This window comes from Cupressus sempervirens, chromosome 7 (genome assembly GCF_028749045.1).
Source record: "Cupressus sempervirens isolate cs-2001-9-10 chromosome 7, ASM2874904v1, whole genome shotgun sequence".
Taxonomy (NCBI): Eukaryota; Viridiplantae; Streptophyta; class Pinopsida; order Cupressales; family Cupressaceae; genus Cupressus; species Cupressus sempervirens.
Genome location: NC_143124.1, coordinates 315,205,451 through 315,222,283, shown reverse-complemented (window position 1 = coordinate 315,222,283; position 16,833 = coordinate 315,205,451).

Here is a 16,833-nt window from a genome sequence, read left to right as displayed (position 1 = left end):
TGAATAGATGGCCTAAAAGTCATTTCATCTAGGTGATGCCCAAAGAGATGAAGCAATGTGCTTTCCCAAGAAATCAACCATCTATGAACTACCCAAAATAAGGTCATCCAAACATTGATTTTTATCAAAGTTTAAACTCACTTGGATTGCACCCCATTATGAACCATTCATTATAGAGCCCCTTTACCTAATTATTTGATACCTAGAAAATATTTTCCAGAACATGTAAAATCATAATATTTCCATCACTATTCATCCATGTAGTTTTTGATAAAATCTCAATGAATCATGTGCTATGTTTAATGATTCAAACAAACTCATCCCTCACGATTTTGAATGAACACATAGAAGTAATTGCATCTAGATGATGCTCAGAGAGGAAAAACACTAGATATTTTAAAGAGGTCATTCATCTCACTGATACTCAAACTCAAGTACACTTAACCATAGAGTTTCCTCCATGTTTTATCCAACTTATCTTGAAACATCATTTCCAAAAATTTTAACAAGTTTTATAATATATATATATATATATATATATATATAATTCATTATATATCTAGTTAAGCTCTAATTAGAAAGTATAAAATACATTTCATATGAAGTTATATTGTGATATTCCTATCAAGACACACTTGTATAATTTTCAGATCAAAATCATTCACCCTTGTTCCATTAGTATTAATCCAAATGATCCTATATCTCATGAGATTGAATGAAGCACTCAACACTGATTGCATTTAGGTAATCGTCACAAAGATAAAGTGTCGAATAGGCCAGCTACATGAGTATTGTTCCAAAATAAGTGTAATTTACCATGGAGTTTTATCCAAGCTTAAGCCTAGTGATCTACTAACTGATATTCTAAACCTTCGCTACACATAAAATGTCAATAAATGAATTTTACTTAAAAACTATATATTTGAATCTTGATAATACCATCACAATTATAAGGGTGAAGCTATTAGAAGTGTAAGTGAGATGATAAATAAAAAGAGAAATTAAATACATAGAAGTATCAAGTGGTTCTTAATTAATTAAAGAAAAAGGAACTATCAAGAGGTGCATAAGTAATCAGAGAAAATGTAACCTAAGAAAAAAATATCCTTATGTCCTTAATCTTATCTAGTTAACTTGGAGGAGCATAAATGTTAGTGGAAGATTACTATTCAAAAATAGTATTGTGCATGGAATAAATATTTGGAAAAAATACTTAGGTTGTTATAAAAAGAATTCTTCCACCAGTAGAGCATGTTTTCTTGCTATTACTATAGGAACTCTTAGAAGCCAAATGCTTGATTGAAAAATATCACCTACAATTGAAAGAGATTTGTTGATGCTTTAGTATCTTTAGTATGACAAACCTATGAGATCAAAGATATATATATGTGTGTGTATACATACATACATGCATATATATATATATATATATATATATATATATATGTATATACATATATACACATACACATACATATATATACATACACATGTACGCATATATATATATATATATATATATACACATTTATATATACATATATACACATATACACATATATATACATACATACATATATGTATGTACATATGTATATGTATATATATTTATGTTTGTATATATTATTGTATCTATGCATATATATATGTATGTATATATGTATGTATGTATGTATGTATTTATATATGTATATGTGTGTGTTTGTGTATATAGATATACATAAATATATACATACATAATTATACATATACATATACGTGTGTCTGTGTTTGTGTAAAATTATAATTAATTTTTTTATTATATTAATTCTATTGATGAATAGTCATGTTCCATGAATGGACATGTCCCTTCTCTAGCTTTATTCTTCATACAAATACAAGAGCATGCTGCTATTTGTAAAGTACATACCAATTATAGTAATGCTATTATAATTGTACTGATCCTCTCAAAATTAGCATTGCATCAGACTTAGAGTGCATATGTTATGAAAGTTTAACTAATAGAAAATATTGTATGATGTACATGAGCACCCCACGAATGCAAAGGATAATTGTATTCATATTGTGTATGTCATCGAGAGAAAGTTTAAACATCAAGGGAAAAATAGATTGGAGGAAAAGGATTGAATCAATGAAAAATTGAAGTAGTTAAGAATAAAACATTGGTTAGAGAGTAGATTTTGACAATGCAAAATATATTATTTTCACTAACTATGGTGGTTGTGTAGTGGTACACCCTAGAAAGTATAAGTAGAAACTAAAAAACATCGCTAGAGACTAGGAAAGTGTAAAGATTACCACCAGAGCCCACAAAAAATACAAAAAGCTCTATTGACATATAGTTTGAATGAGACAAACCAAACTTAGTGCTGAACCAATATCATAGACATCTGTTGTTTGGAAGTATTACCTAAAGGTTGCATGGAGTTTGAGTGCAAAGAACAAAATTTGTAGATTGTAACTCCTAATTGTTTTTGGTGCACATTTTATTTGTTATAAGTAATGAAGATTGACCTTATCAAAAATCAATAAATTTTTCCTCGTATCAAAACTTCCCTATCAAATCTACACCTTTTAGAAAAGAAAAAAAAAAAAAAATCTTGAAGAGGATTGTTGGCTCCTAATTTAATATGTTTTCAATAACCCAATGATAAGAATAAATATATCTAGGGTGTAGCCAGTTCCCATATTCAAAAAACCTATTTCAACATTAGGGGCACCTATAACACTAAACTCCTTCTTCAGGTTCTACAAGAGCTAGGCAAGTAGACCTTAGATTCTTTTATGTGACCAGTACAAAAAAAAATCGTAAATCTGAATCTATCTTAAGAAGATGAAAACTCCAAATCCTTCCAAGCTTGTGCAAATGAAAAGGGTATGAAATAGCTATTAACTTAACCTATGAAATTGATAGGCTAAGTGTGGGTACCCTTTTTAGCTCTACAACATGAAAGGGAAATGAATATTGATTAATTGGTTTTAAATAAGAATAAACCAAATATGAAACAATAATATACTTGAAGATCCTAAGAATGATCAGTTCCCTATCCATTGGGTATTCCATAAATCACAACATGTACAACAAGTATTGGTGATCTATCTATTGGAAACAATTGATTAATTGGTATTGTCTTTGATGTTATACAAAATATCATATCATTTCTAGTCAATGTATGCCAATCTTGCTTAGGCATTGAAGATAGCATTATAGAGTTTGCCTAGTTTAGAAGTTAGTATCCATTGAGTTCACTCAGTCATCAAATAAAAGTTTGCAGAAGATGAGTGTTAATCAAGCTCACTCGGTTAATGAAGGAACTATTGGATGGAACTAGTTTTAACCAAGCTCACTTGGTTACCAAAGGAACTTTTGTGAGTATGTAGTGTTAACACAAGAAAATCACTATGAGTTACTATCTATTGACTTGGGTTGGCTAATGAAGGATTTTCTTGTTTTGGCATATTGAGTTTAACTGAATTGTTTGTTGGCTCTAATCGACTAAGGGGATGTATATTAAGTATTCTAAATTGTATTTAAGCTAAATTGACAATGTGTAAGATATAAATATAAGGTCAATTTGAGGATTGAATATGTGGAACATAATAGAAGATTTGATGATGCTCAGAGGAAGTGAATTAGAAGGATAAGAAGAATATTATTGTTGAGCTGCAAAAATACATTTGATCATGAAGGATCAAGTAAACAAGCCAAAATTGAGATCTCTAATTAGCAATTTAGTTTCATTAGAAATTAGTTAATCTCATTGTTACTTTTTAACCATTGTAGCAATGATCTAAATATCTTAACAGAGTTGGCTTAATAGCTATTTGTAAATCCTCTAACAAGCTAACATTTCTAGATCAAATTTTCTAAGACCTCTAACAAGGCCACTCCTAATAGGGCGATTACATCCTCTAATAGGGTCACACCTAATACTATTTTTTAAACCTTTAATAGGGCTGGCTCCTGACAGGGCTCACATCAGAAGAGTGAAAATTAGTATCTAGTTATAATTGGTGATTTTTCCCAAATTGGGTTTCCATGTTAAATCTTGGTGTCAATTGTGTTAATGCTATTTCTTTTATGTGTATTCCACTATGTTAAGTAAGATTAATCACAAATAATATCTAAAATATTTTCATGTTAACCAATCACCAAGTAATTCTAGTGTTTACCGACTTACAACATTTACTAGTATAAACAGAGTGCATGTGTGTTTGTCAAGTTACAATAGAAAACAACTTAATCAAAGTTTTGATTTGTATTGACATCTAAGGGATCTAGGATTTATTTTAGTGGTAACTAATTCACCCATCCCCTCTCAGTTACTCCTCTTATATTTCTAACACTATCCATTTACTTTGTAAATTAGACATCTACGTTTAATTTGAAACTCATACTCATCAAATATCATTCTCATGAAATTCAACACCCTGTCAAGATGTATCAAGCATTTAAATGATGAGCCAAAGGAAAATACTTCAAAACATACAACCCAAAATGAATTGTAACTTGATATGTAATCTTTGATCACAAACCACAAAACGTTACAAACAATAGAGGTATGAAACAAAAACTCAATCAAATTGAGTAGCTTATTGTTCTTTGTAGTCATTCTTTTGAAACAAGTACATTCATGATGCATGAAAGAATCATAAAGCACCAAATAGTTCAGGACTATCACTATACTTCATTGATGTTTTTCATAGAAGTGAAAAATGTTGATAAAGGGTGGAATGAGAGTTAGAGCTCTTTTGAATAGACTAGAATCATCCAATCCTATACAATGAGACAAAAGAGAGAGATATAGGAGGCAAAAGAATCCTCAATCTAATGTGAAGTTGGCACTTGTCCACTTGAAAATCTTCCACTTGCTACTTGCAAAACATCTCCCCTCTTCCATCTTCCAACTGAAAATCAAATCTGACCATTGTCCCAACAAACTGATCAAAATATCTCCAAAGTGATGAGAAAATCTCTCTAGTAGAGAATATTATATCTATGCTACAAACCCCACCAAAATGCCCACCAAATGCATATAAAAGTAAGGTACCATTGCTAGACATATCTCTGTTAAATCTTGTGATGACCCATTTGATAGTTTGTTCTTAAAACTGACTATGATGCTTCAAGGCAAAGACAAAATTGTCTGTTGAAATTACTCCCACCTATTTTACTGAGCTGCCAATAACTTTTTCCTAGTGAGACATGTACACATTTTGACCACAAAAATGGATTCCTCATTCATGTACTTTACCAATGATATATAATAGTCCTATATCAGGACACATATAACACCTTTTTCAAACATTTGAAATTACAGGTCTTCTGAATGAACATGAAATAAAATAATTTAAACATATTTCTCTTTGATAAATATTACAAATTTATTGAAAGCTTCATTTAACTATAGAGATGTCGCTACTAACCATTAGTGGCTGACAAATAATCCATCATAACCATTTCCTCTTATGGCAGCATCGTGACCATTTCCTCTAACCGCGCCTTCTAGACTATGAACTCGCGATTGCCTCTTATTTCATACCAAGTCATCAATCACTTCTCTGGCACATTGTTCAAAGTTTATCTTTCCAACCCGAACTAGCCACTACAGACCCCAAACAAGAGAAGTCAAAGTCTCAAAAGTTTAGACATTGCATGTTAATACATTCATGTATTATATTAGTATATCGCTACGCAACGAATGTGGGAAAATGCATATACACCCTCCCAGTACGCCAAAACACATTACATACATCCAGTTCAAGCTATCACATAAAATTACACCTCCTCCACGCACCTGTGGATTTCTCAACGCCTCTATTCCTCATTTGCATCAAAATGGCAAGTCCACATAAATGTGTCATCAAATCAACATTTCCTATTTAATTTGACTTCAAACAATATTATTTTTCTTCATTTTACATATTGCAGATGTAATAGATTACATGCCCCCTACAAACAGTTCGAACACTGACAAAAAGAATGAAGGATTGGAAAACGACAGAAACCACAACATCTTTAAAATTTTACTACAATCATTTGACATCTGACTCTTTTTTTAAGAATTCTTGACTTATGTTGGGGAAAAATTTGTGGCAAAGGACAAACTGCTCTTGTGTCTCAATCGCCTCTTTCCTTTATGCCTCACGATCTAGTTCATCTCACTCTTTGTCTATCTAATGTTGTTGCACTTGAAATGGTGCCTCATTTGAGAACAATTGGAACTACTGCCATGTTTCCTTATATTTTCATGAACATATTAAGAAAAAAATTCAAGAGTGGTATCACTGTCTGTGAACACTAAAACATATTTGCAGTGCTTAAATGGGATGTGTAAAGGATCTAGCTTCTTGCACTTATCTAGGTCATGATGACAATAAAAAGTGACCATCTCTTTCCCCTTTAACATTTTGAATGTAGATCAAGGAGGGACTGCAATAATGGATTCTAAATTTTGGATTGAGGTTATCCAATCTTCCAATGCACTCATTTTTCTATACTTTACACCTCATATTTGATTTGATCTCATCTTTTACACCTCTATACTTCCATTTTCCCTTGATCAGAGTTGAAATGGATCTGGTTGAAAGTAGCACCCCCAAATTCAGCAGATGGCTTGATATATATATCAACCACTTACGAGTTGTGGGGAGGACTGAGATGATAATTTAATAAATGAGCATTTGCTCCTTGGTTACAAAGGTCACCCACCAACTTATGCATGTTTGCTTCAATTTTAGGGTCTTTAATGTTCATATTTCCTTTAGTGTAACATTGTTTCAGACCGGTATGAATTCACTACTCAATGCACCTCATACCGTTTGAAAAGGAACTATAACTCGTTCAAGCTCCAACCAACTTCTTGAATGCCGAACTATCGATTATAAAATTGCATTGATTCTTGAATAGATTGATATTTCATACGTGGCTTTTTCAACCATTTGCCAACACATGCTCCCATTAGATCTTCAAATGACAATGAAAGATATCTTTAAAACATTTGATCTTATTGACCACTTCAAGGCTCATTTTAAACAAATCACACTGTCTCTTTTTTGTGTAAGGTTGAAAAGAGCGTGCAACACAAACTTCATCACCTTCAATTAACACCATCATACAAGGCATCCTGAAATCTACTTTTAGATAAACTCATCCTTGATCAATAACAAACAGTCATTAGGCAAAAATGAAATTTTTTTTTCTTGACATATATAACTATGTGTGCTCCTTTAAGTGTAGGAAAACAACTTCTTTTAAATATCTTCAGTCTTCACAATGTCTTGACAACCTCAAGGAAATTAGTTGGGTCTGAAAGTAGGCCCAACTAAAAATAATTCAAACTCAAACACTTGACTTGAGAATCATGCCCTAAATTACATCATCATACTGACAAAATTGAATTTGGATCAGTAATTGAACATTTAAACCTATTTTTAACCCATTTTTGAGAAATGTCATTTATGTGCAAGGGTTCCTCTGACTGGCTGTAAAAACTGACTAAAACAAACAACTAGGCCCTGAAACCTTGCATTCATGTTCTTTGGTTCACATACATTTATCCTGCAAATTATTGGCTCTTGAAAACATCTAGGTTAAAAAATATTGACCGTCAAAGTTACCCACTTCAAACTGTCTTGCAAACAACCATGTCAGAAACAATAAAATTACCTTTAGATTTGGCTTTGAAAATAGGTCAAATGATAACATGGGGGCTAAGATCTAGGGCGTTAGTTTACATTCACACAGAGATTCTATGATTTGGGCTCATGAAAAATATGTGGAAAAATTTGGCAAATTTGCAAACTTGGGTACTTGGAATTGCAAAACTAGGAACACTAGCATAATATGGAATGGACTTAGGAAAGTGTGTAGATGGTTTTGTCAAAACTTTAAAAATAAAACTTTGAAAACATTTTCAGATTTAAAAATAGCGGTAAAGTCATTTTCTCTCAATCTATCACAGTTTTAAAGTTATAACATCCCAAATAGGGCTTTTAATTAATCTCCACCTTTGGATAGTGGTAAAACCTTAGAAACTGCATTCGGAATCATGTTTGAAAATTAGTTAGTTGGATTCATCATAGGCTCAAATGTGGAACATAGCATATCAAAGTTATAATTGTCAAACATGGCTCCCAAGAATTCTGAACAACATGCATCAACATGACAACAATGAACTATGAATTTTGACGGATTCAAAACTTGGTCAAAACATATCGAAACAATTTGAAACTTGAAACATATATTCTCTGATATGCATTGTAAACACTCCAAAAGTGATGAGTTATGAGAGTGCAAGATATTCAATTACAAACTAGGCTTCCTGCCACAGTTTGACACTTTGTCAGAAATGCAAATTTGAGCAAAGCTCAAAATGACATCCGATAAAAAGATTTAGACTGACAACTTATCATCATGAGACACATGCATGTTTTCAATGAAAGTTCTTAAACAGTTGAAACACATCATAGGTCTCAAAATGGCAGTCGGGTACACATGAATGAGAAACTCTTATAGGGGCTCATTTAGAAAAAATTCCTCAACATGGTATTCAAAATCAACTTGCAATTTTGAGTCTCATCAAGAAATCTCTCCTCTAGATATAAATATGAATTTAATTTATTTTTTAATGATTTACTATTTCTTTTTCTTTTTTGAATGAGCATCTTGTTAGATGTTAAAATATATATTCTAATATTTTTAAATTATAATATATTATAATTAATTAAAACACTATAAAATTTATATAACGATGTTATTAATCTATAAAATAATACTTTTAGTTTATGAAACAAGTTGAATTTTGAAAGAAAATTGAGATTTGACCCAAACAAAATTAGAGTACCAAAACGGTAACACAATCTTTTCTTTTACCCTTTGGCACATCTAACTCACTATCCAGCCATAATATTTAATGATTTCACTAAATAGAAAAGATTATTGGCCCGTCTGAAGAGGATTTACAATTACACTCCTACGTATAATTGGATGCTTTGAAAGGAAGCGGATGAGTAGAATTAAATAGTTCACGATTATCCCATCACTATGATAGGATATGGAAGAAAGAACACCGATACTTGGTGAAAATTTCAGATTTGGCTATACTGTCCACATCAGCCAATGATATCATGTGAGAAGATTAAATGAAAGGTGTGATCAAGCTTTGAAAAGTCACAATCTTTGTGTGAAAAGTTACAGGAAAGAGAAAATGGGGTGGAGATCCACTCGCCTACTAAAGTAGGTTATAGTGTTATTTTGGTCTTAATATGATGGTCCTATTTATATAACAGTGAATTTCTCTCAATATGAATAAATATTTAATATGATGAATATAAACATAAATATTAATAATATACATGTGATATAATAAGTTTACATTATAAAGATATCTTTGAGCATTTTATTAAATATTTATTTTTGTATCAATATAATATGGAACAATTATAGTTAAAACATATAATTTTAATTATATTTAAATTAAATATTTATTTATACTATTAGAATGATCTTATATTATTATGCAAAACTATTTATTATCCTTGAGTATTATATTAGTCTCTCTCTTATTGTTTTCAATACATATTATAAGAGCTCTTTTCCTTGATCTTTTCCAAGTATGCTCTTGCAACAAAGTCAGGATTGGTATCAAATTCAAAGAAAGGCTGATACTCCATCAGAAGTAAGTTTGGATAAGAATCTCAGACGAATGATGATCAAATGGAGCAAGAAATTTCATTAGAAGAAAAATTGAAAGAGAGCAAAAGATAGAGGATATTATTCAATCACGTGTCAATGATCTTAATCATATTAATTCAGAGGGAGTAAACCATGTTGAGATGGATTCTCTAGTGATCGATAAATTATAGTAGTCAAGAGGATTGTGATTTATGAATTTACCTCATGACTATGTGATTTTAGTGGGCCTACCCCCTATGTACATCATGAGGAAGTGACAACTTCCAAAACATGTCTCTTGTATTTGTAGATGTTATTGAAAGGTGATAATCTTACAATGACTTAATTTTCTATTGTAATGGATATCTTATGATGTCTATGCAAATCATGATAGATTATACTTTTCATGGTGAATTTTGATGAGAATATTTGTTCACATCCATTAGAAATATTTTTAGAGTATATGGTGAATGTAATGAAAAATGATTTTCTAGAGATCATTACTCATTATACCTAGTGAACATCTTACATCTCAACATTCTGAAGGCCATTGCTCAAACAACATTTGGTGAATATAATATATTGATATTCTAGACACCAATACCAAAATTGATATCAAACTGCTGAATGTTATATATTGATATTATGGGGACCATTTCCTTATTGAATACATGGTAAATATTAAGTGTTGATATTTTGGTGACCATTACTTAGAGCTTTGGTGAATACCATATGTTGATATTTTGAAGGCCAATATTCTTGATATCTTATGTGATATCAAGTTGGTGGATAACTTCTAATAAAATATATCTTAAAAAAATTTCATACCTAATATTATCAATGATGTAATACATGTCTTGTGTTTATCCTCCTTAACTAAGAGGGGTTGGTCGATATTTTGGCAGCTTTAGTAGGATAAACTTGTGAGATCAAAGAGAAATTAATATAATTACAACGATTCAAATACATGAGAACACATCCATTTGGAAATAAAATACCAATTATGAAATGGTATTATATTTTCAATGATCCTCTAAAAATAGACAAGATTATTTCGTTGTCCACCAACTAAGTTCAAGATCTATCTTAAACTAGTAGAATAACTTCATAGGGAAAGTGTCTTTTTAAATATCCACTTGAAATAAAATATAGGTAAAGGATTTATGGGGAACAAACTTGGGGACATGATTCATCTTCAAATATCTTCCTAATGTTTTAACAATCACATAAATACTTCATCATACTAGAAATTAAGCAAGAGATAACGAAACATTACTCATGTTATATTATGAAATAATGTTGATCATATATGTAGCTATTATATCTAATATATTTGCATATGTTACATTTGTAATTGTAGAAATACTCTAGAATATTCTCATGTGTCATTGAGCACATACTTCCAAATTATTTCTTTTCATAAATATACATAGTTGGAATTTAGTTGGGCCAAATTTAGATAATGCAAGATCTATTTTTCTTCTATAGTTCTAGCTTTCATATGTAGTACAAGATGACTTTTTCTCTACTTTTAAGGAAACTGTTATCTTTGAAAGAAATCCAACTATGCATTTTGTAAAACATCATCCAATCCAATTTAAATGCCAACATTGTTTTGTAATCTCATGTACTATCTTAAAAGTTAGTACCCATTTATTTGTGATCTCAAAGACTTCTTAGGTCACATTTCAGCAATATCTTAGAAAAAGGTGGCATTTATGATCAAATTGTAGAGTTTTCCTCATTCTTTTGTTTGTTTCCGACCAATTTTCTATACCCATCAAATCTTTGTAGCAATTTGGATACAAGAAATATTTTGTGTTGAGGTTAAGGTTCACATTAACATGATATATTTTATCTTTGAATATTGGGCCCATTTCAATTTATTTTATTTTATTATACACTGAGTACATTCAATGATTTCAATTTTGATGCCCAAAATTAGTATAAAAGGAGGTCTTCTCACTTCTTTTTATCGACACACATCCAAATGTTCACCTAAGAAATCAATACTTTCATGAGAATAGATACTTACATCCATGAATCTATGATTTGCAACTTTCATATCTATTGAATTAATGAGGACATAATATATTATACATACGATTTACATACCACAATTCATATATCTTTGTGGATAGTATATTTCAATCCAGCATAGCGGTTTGGAAAGTAAGATGAATATTTATATTTTTCTTACTTTTACATACTTTCTCATTATAGAATTAATTTTTAAATGGGCGCTCAACCAAGGAAAGGCCCCCTGCTCCCTCCCTCCCCCCAATGTTCTATAATAATTTTCATTTTTCTTATGTGTAAGAGTATGTTTATGAAATTTTTGATAAATACATTTAGATTTATAAATCTAGGGATTTTTTAAATTTCTATTTAGGTATAAATTTATAGAATTTAATGAAGACTAAGGCTAGGTTTATCTTGAACTCAACCATGTCAGCATGAATATTGATGGTATTGATTTTGAGGTGTCTCCTAAGCATTAGTGGAACATTTGGGAGATTGACATGTTACATTCATAACTTGTTTGTCAATAATATCAACATATTATTATTTTTGTAAAGACTAACAAAGTAGTAGAGAAAGAATGAATAAGTATAGACTGTGTATTGTCAATGAGGTCAAACATGGTTACAAATATGTTTGAAAATATGTCTTGATGTTGTGGAAAACTACACAAGAAGAAATTCAAACACATGTAAAATTTATGAATGATTTATAGAAGACAATGTGCAAACAAAATAGATGAGAATTTTTTTTTGGTGTTTAAATTATATCTCTTAAGAGGGATATAATCTTGATGAGAAAAGTTAGCACGTTGATGAAATGAGTGAGTGCATGAGGTTTAAGGTTATACTTGTGAAAAGTTAAGACTATGAGCTGACAATATCTTGTAATTTTGAAAAGATGTAATGAATTGTATTATCATAATGAACTGCTATTGTAATTAATTAGGAGATCCTCAAGGCCATCAGGAAGAATCCTTTTGAGGACATGATATCAAGGAGGGTTTTTTTTCTCATGATGGAAGGTGTAAATGTATGTAAGTGTATCAATTGTAAGTGAACTTGAATTGGATATGCAATGTTCGTAAATATGAGTACGTGATCAAAGGGATCAATGTAATGTGAATTTGAAGATTTGGTATTGAGACTTGAGAATTATAGGAAATGTAAGAGGATAGAGAAAGCATTTGAGTTATGGCAATTAGTTAAATTTCTACTATTCTAAAAGGAATAATAAATAGGCCAATTAAACAGTGAGTTTGGTGGTATTTCCCCTAAAGATATTTGGACAATGGGTCCATCTTCCTTCTACAACTCCTAACAAGGTTGGAATCTTTTCACAAGAATTCAAAGTCTATTAGAAAGTATTTATATATAATGAATTTATTTTATTGACTCCTAATAGACTGCATCCTCTTATAAGGAAATTATATAGTAGTCCATCATTTTTGTGTATCATCCCCACTGAGGATTTCCTTCTAATCAAGGGTTTCCCTAGCGAACATATTTGGTGTTATTGCATATCTATATCTTCTTATGGTTGCCAATTATATTGATCACATTTTTAAGGTTTAATAAGGTTGATAAAAGTTATATTGATCTAATAATTGATTCACCCCTCTACCTCTTAGTTCTCTTGGTGGTCTTTACTTTCTAACAATTGGTATTAGAGCATCAGGTCCTTGAAGAAAAATCATAATAGCTTAAGGAGATCAATGGTGGGTCATTTTAGAAAAGACGATTCTAAGTTTGCTGGAGTTAATTGTGGCAACTAAAAAGAGAAGATGAAGACACATATGATAGCCATAGGTCTAGGATATTAGGTAATGGCAAAGAATAGAAAGAAAATTATGTAAGAAAGAAGACTTGAAGAATGTAGTGAAGCTGAGAGAGATCTATTTATGTGTAACATGCTTTCTAGAGAAGTAATTTTTTGATCTCTTCCTAAAAATTGAGTACAACTAGGTAAAATCCTTAGAAACATCTCATAGAATTTGGGAAGATCTAAAATCTACTTTTGAAGGTGACAATTATGCTTAGAGAATCATATTACAAAATTAGATATGTTTTTTTCAAGAGGATAAAATGGTAGAAGATTAATCTATAAGAAGTTATATAGGTAGAATATGAGAAATTGTTGTAGGAATAAAGTCTTCTGATGAAATTAAATATGAAGATGAGATCGTATCATAGATATTGAAAACCTTAACACACCATTCAAGTACACAATGGATATGATTGAATAAGTGATAACTTGTACTAAAAATTTTACTAGAGAGACTCTTCATGGAAGATTGGAAGAAGAAAAAGTAAGCTTGAAATAGTCTGGAGATTTCCCTAGAGTCAAAACTACTTTTAGTGTATTACGTATTTTACCTTCCTTGGAAAGAAGTGATAGTGCCAGTGGAAATTATGCTAGTAGTAGATGATCTAGATTTGAGGAAGACAAAAGGATTGAAGAAATAATTTCCTTGCTTTTAAGAAGAGAACTAGATACTAAGAAATTTTTTAAATGTTGGGTGTGATGAATTTGGCCACTATGCTTCTAAGTGTCCTATAGAGTGAAAAGTTAAAATACAATTTCAATTCTAGAAGTCCTAGAGAATGTTTGTATGTAAATGAAGATGATAATTATAAGGAAATATTTTAGAGTGAAAGTGATGATGAGTTAGGATTTGTAGCTATAAAAGAAGAAAATCTTAAAAATAAAATTAGAGAAGAAAAAGTCCTAGTTTGGTAGGTTGAGAAGAAAGCTGATTGGATCATAGATAGTGATTTTTCACATAATATAACTAGTGACATGAATAATTTTTTTATTTTTAATAGCCATGATGGATGAATTGTTAGAGTTGGTAACAATTTCACTTGTCATATTAAGGGAATATGATCTATTACTCTTGATGGAAAAACTAACACAAATGATGTTTACTTTGGTGATAGATTAAAGAATAACTTATTGAGATTTGGATAGTTGGTTAATAATTAATAGTAATTATAATTCATAGAAATGATATGTTAGAAGCTAGGGTTTCTGTTGCACCAAAAGATTGATCTGTTAATGTCCAATACAACAACTAGACTTATAGAACATAGGAAGTAGTTAACCCATGTCAAAAATCTGAAAGGGAAATGTTGGTGGTTAGTCCAAAAATCCCCTCCTCAACATTACTCAATGTGATTCAAACTTGTTACCAAGCTCTAATACCCCTTGTTACAAGCTAGGGTTGTCATTTCACCAAAAGATTGACTTGTTAATGCCCAATACAACTAGTAGACCTATAGAACAAAGGAGGTAGTTAAGCCATTTCATGAATATTGAAGGTTAAAATTGGTGGTTAGTCCAATTCGAGAGGTATTATTAATGACAAAGATGGTGAGTTGATTAGAACTAGTACAAGATCTAGAGGTAATGTTCTTTAGTTGAACCCTAGATAGATGGCATGTTTGGATGCAAATTTGATAATAGTTGGTTGTGGTGCACCTCATGTTTATTGATATGAATTTTTATAATATTGTGAAGGTGAGAAGTAAATTTTATGTTAGAAATTTACAAAAAAATTGGGAAGCCTACTAGTATTGTGTGCAAGGAATTTGTTATGGCTAACTAGAAGGAAAACTCCTTTCCTAGAAAGAATTTTACTATAACTAAAAAATTGGATTTTTTTCATTTAGATATAAGTGGTCCCACTAATAAAAGATGATTTTGCAGTGAAAGGTACTTAAAAATTATTGTTGATTACTTTACTAGGATAATGTGTGTAGGATTCCTTAGAGAAAGAATGAAGGATTTGAAAAGTTTAAGTATTTTAGGAATAGACTTGATAATGATTTTGGATTGAAGATTAAATGTTTAATATCTAATAGAGGTGGAGAATTTACCACAAATGAATTTAACACCTTTTTAAAACTGAATGGAATCAATAGGAAACTATCATCTCTAAAGGCTCTTGAGCATAATGGACTTTCTTAGAGAAGAAATAGGTTTGTAACAGAAGTAAAAAGAGCTATGATGTCTGAAAATGATGTATCAAAGACATTTTGGAGAGAAGCAATTAATATAGTAGTATATATAATGAATAGGATGTAGATCATAAAAGGAATGTATCGGACTAGAAAATAGGTAGAATATCATACTATGAGAAACCACAAACTCAAATAAAACATGATACCTATTTTGATCTACCATGAAAATGATTCAAAAAAAAAATATTGAAAAAAATCAAAACCCCCTTTCAAATGTAGTTTCCTTTCTCTTCTTTCTTCTCCATTGTTTATGTTGATGTAGCTCCAATTTCCTATAGTATTCCTACAATTAAAAGAAAAGGAAAATGAAAAAAGGACATGATAAATGATGGAGAGAATACTAGAAGTGTGATTAAGAGTCTGTAGGAGGCAATGGTTGCAAGATGACCCAATTTATAGCCAAAATGCAAGAAGTAGACATGAAAGAGGAGATGGATAGTTTTCATTTCAAGTGTGAAATTTGGCACAATATTCCTTTCGAATATCTGTAATGAGTATGACAAGATATGCCATATGTAAGCTTCTATTCTGCATATGAGTCAACATGACTAAAAGTAGAAGAGAACCTATGAAAAGATTATGACACATCATTTCCATGTCTAAACAAGAATCTATGATGAGTATGGCTTATTATAGTCATGTGTAAGAAATAATATATGATGATATGATACATATTAGCCATGTGTAGAGATATAATCTATAACAGGTTATTGCCATGTGTCAGGACTAGGTGTAATTTTAAATAAAAAGTTCAATGTTCCATGCAAATGGAAATTAGTAAATAAGAAATTAGAAATCAAAAAATAAGAACTAGGGAATTAAGAATTCCCATAATTCTCAAAGATAAATGTTAATTAATTTAGAACATTGATTAATAAGAATAATTAGTATAGTGGGATGAAAAAAATTGTTGAAGTGACATAGAAATAGATTGTGGGTTATCTAATCTTGTAGGGAAACTTAGTTAATGATTAGTGAATTTGATGAAATAAATGTACTATTAATCTTTTGATGAATTTTGATGAGTATGCATACTGATTATAATGATGGTGGGTAGATCAAAGCCAATAAAAAATTGATTAGACAATAAGGATTGATGATATGTTAAGGACA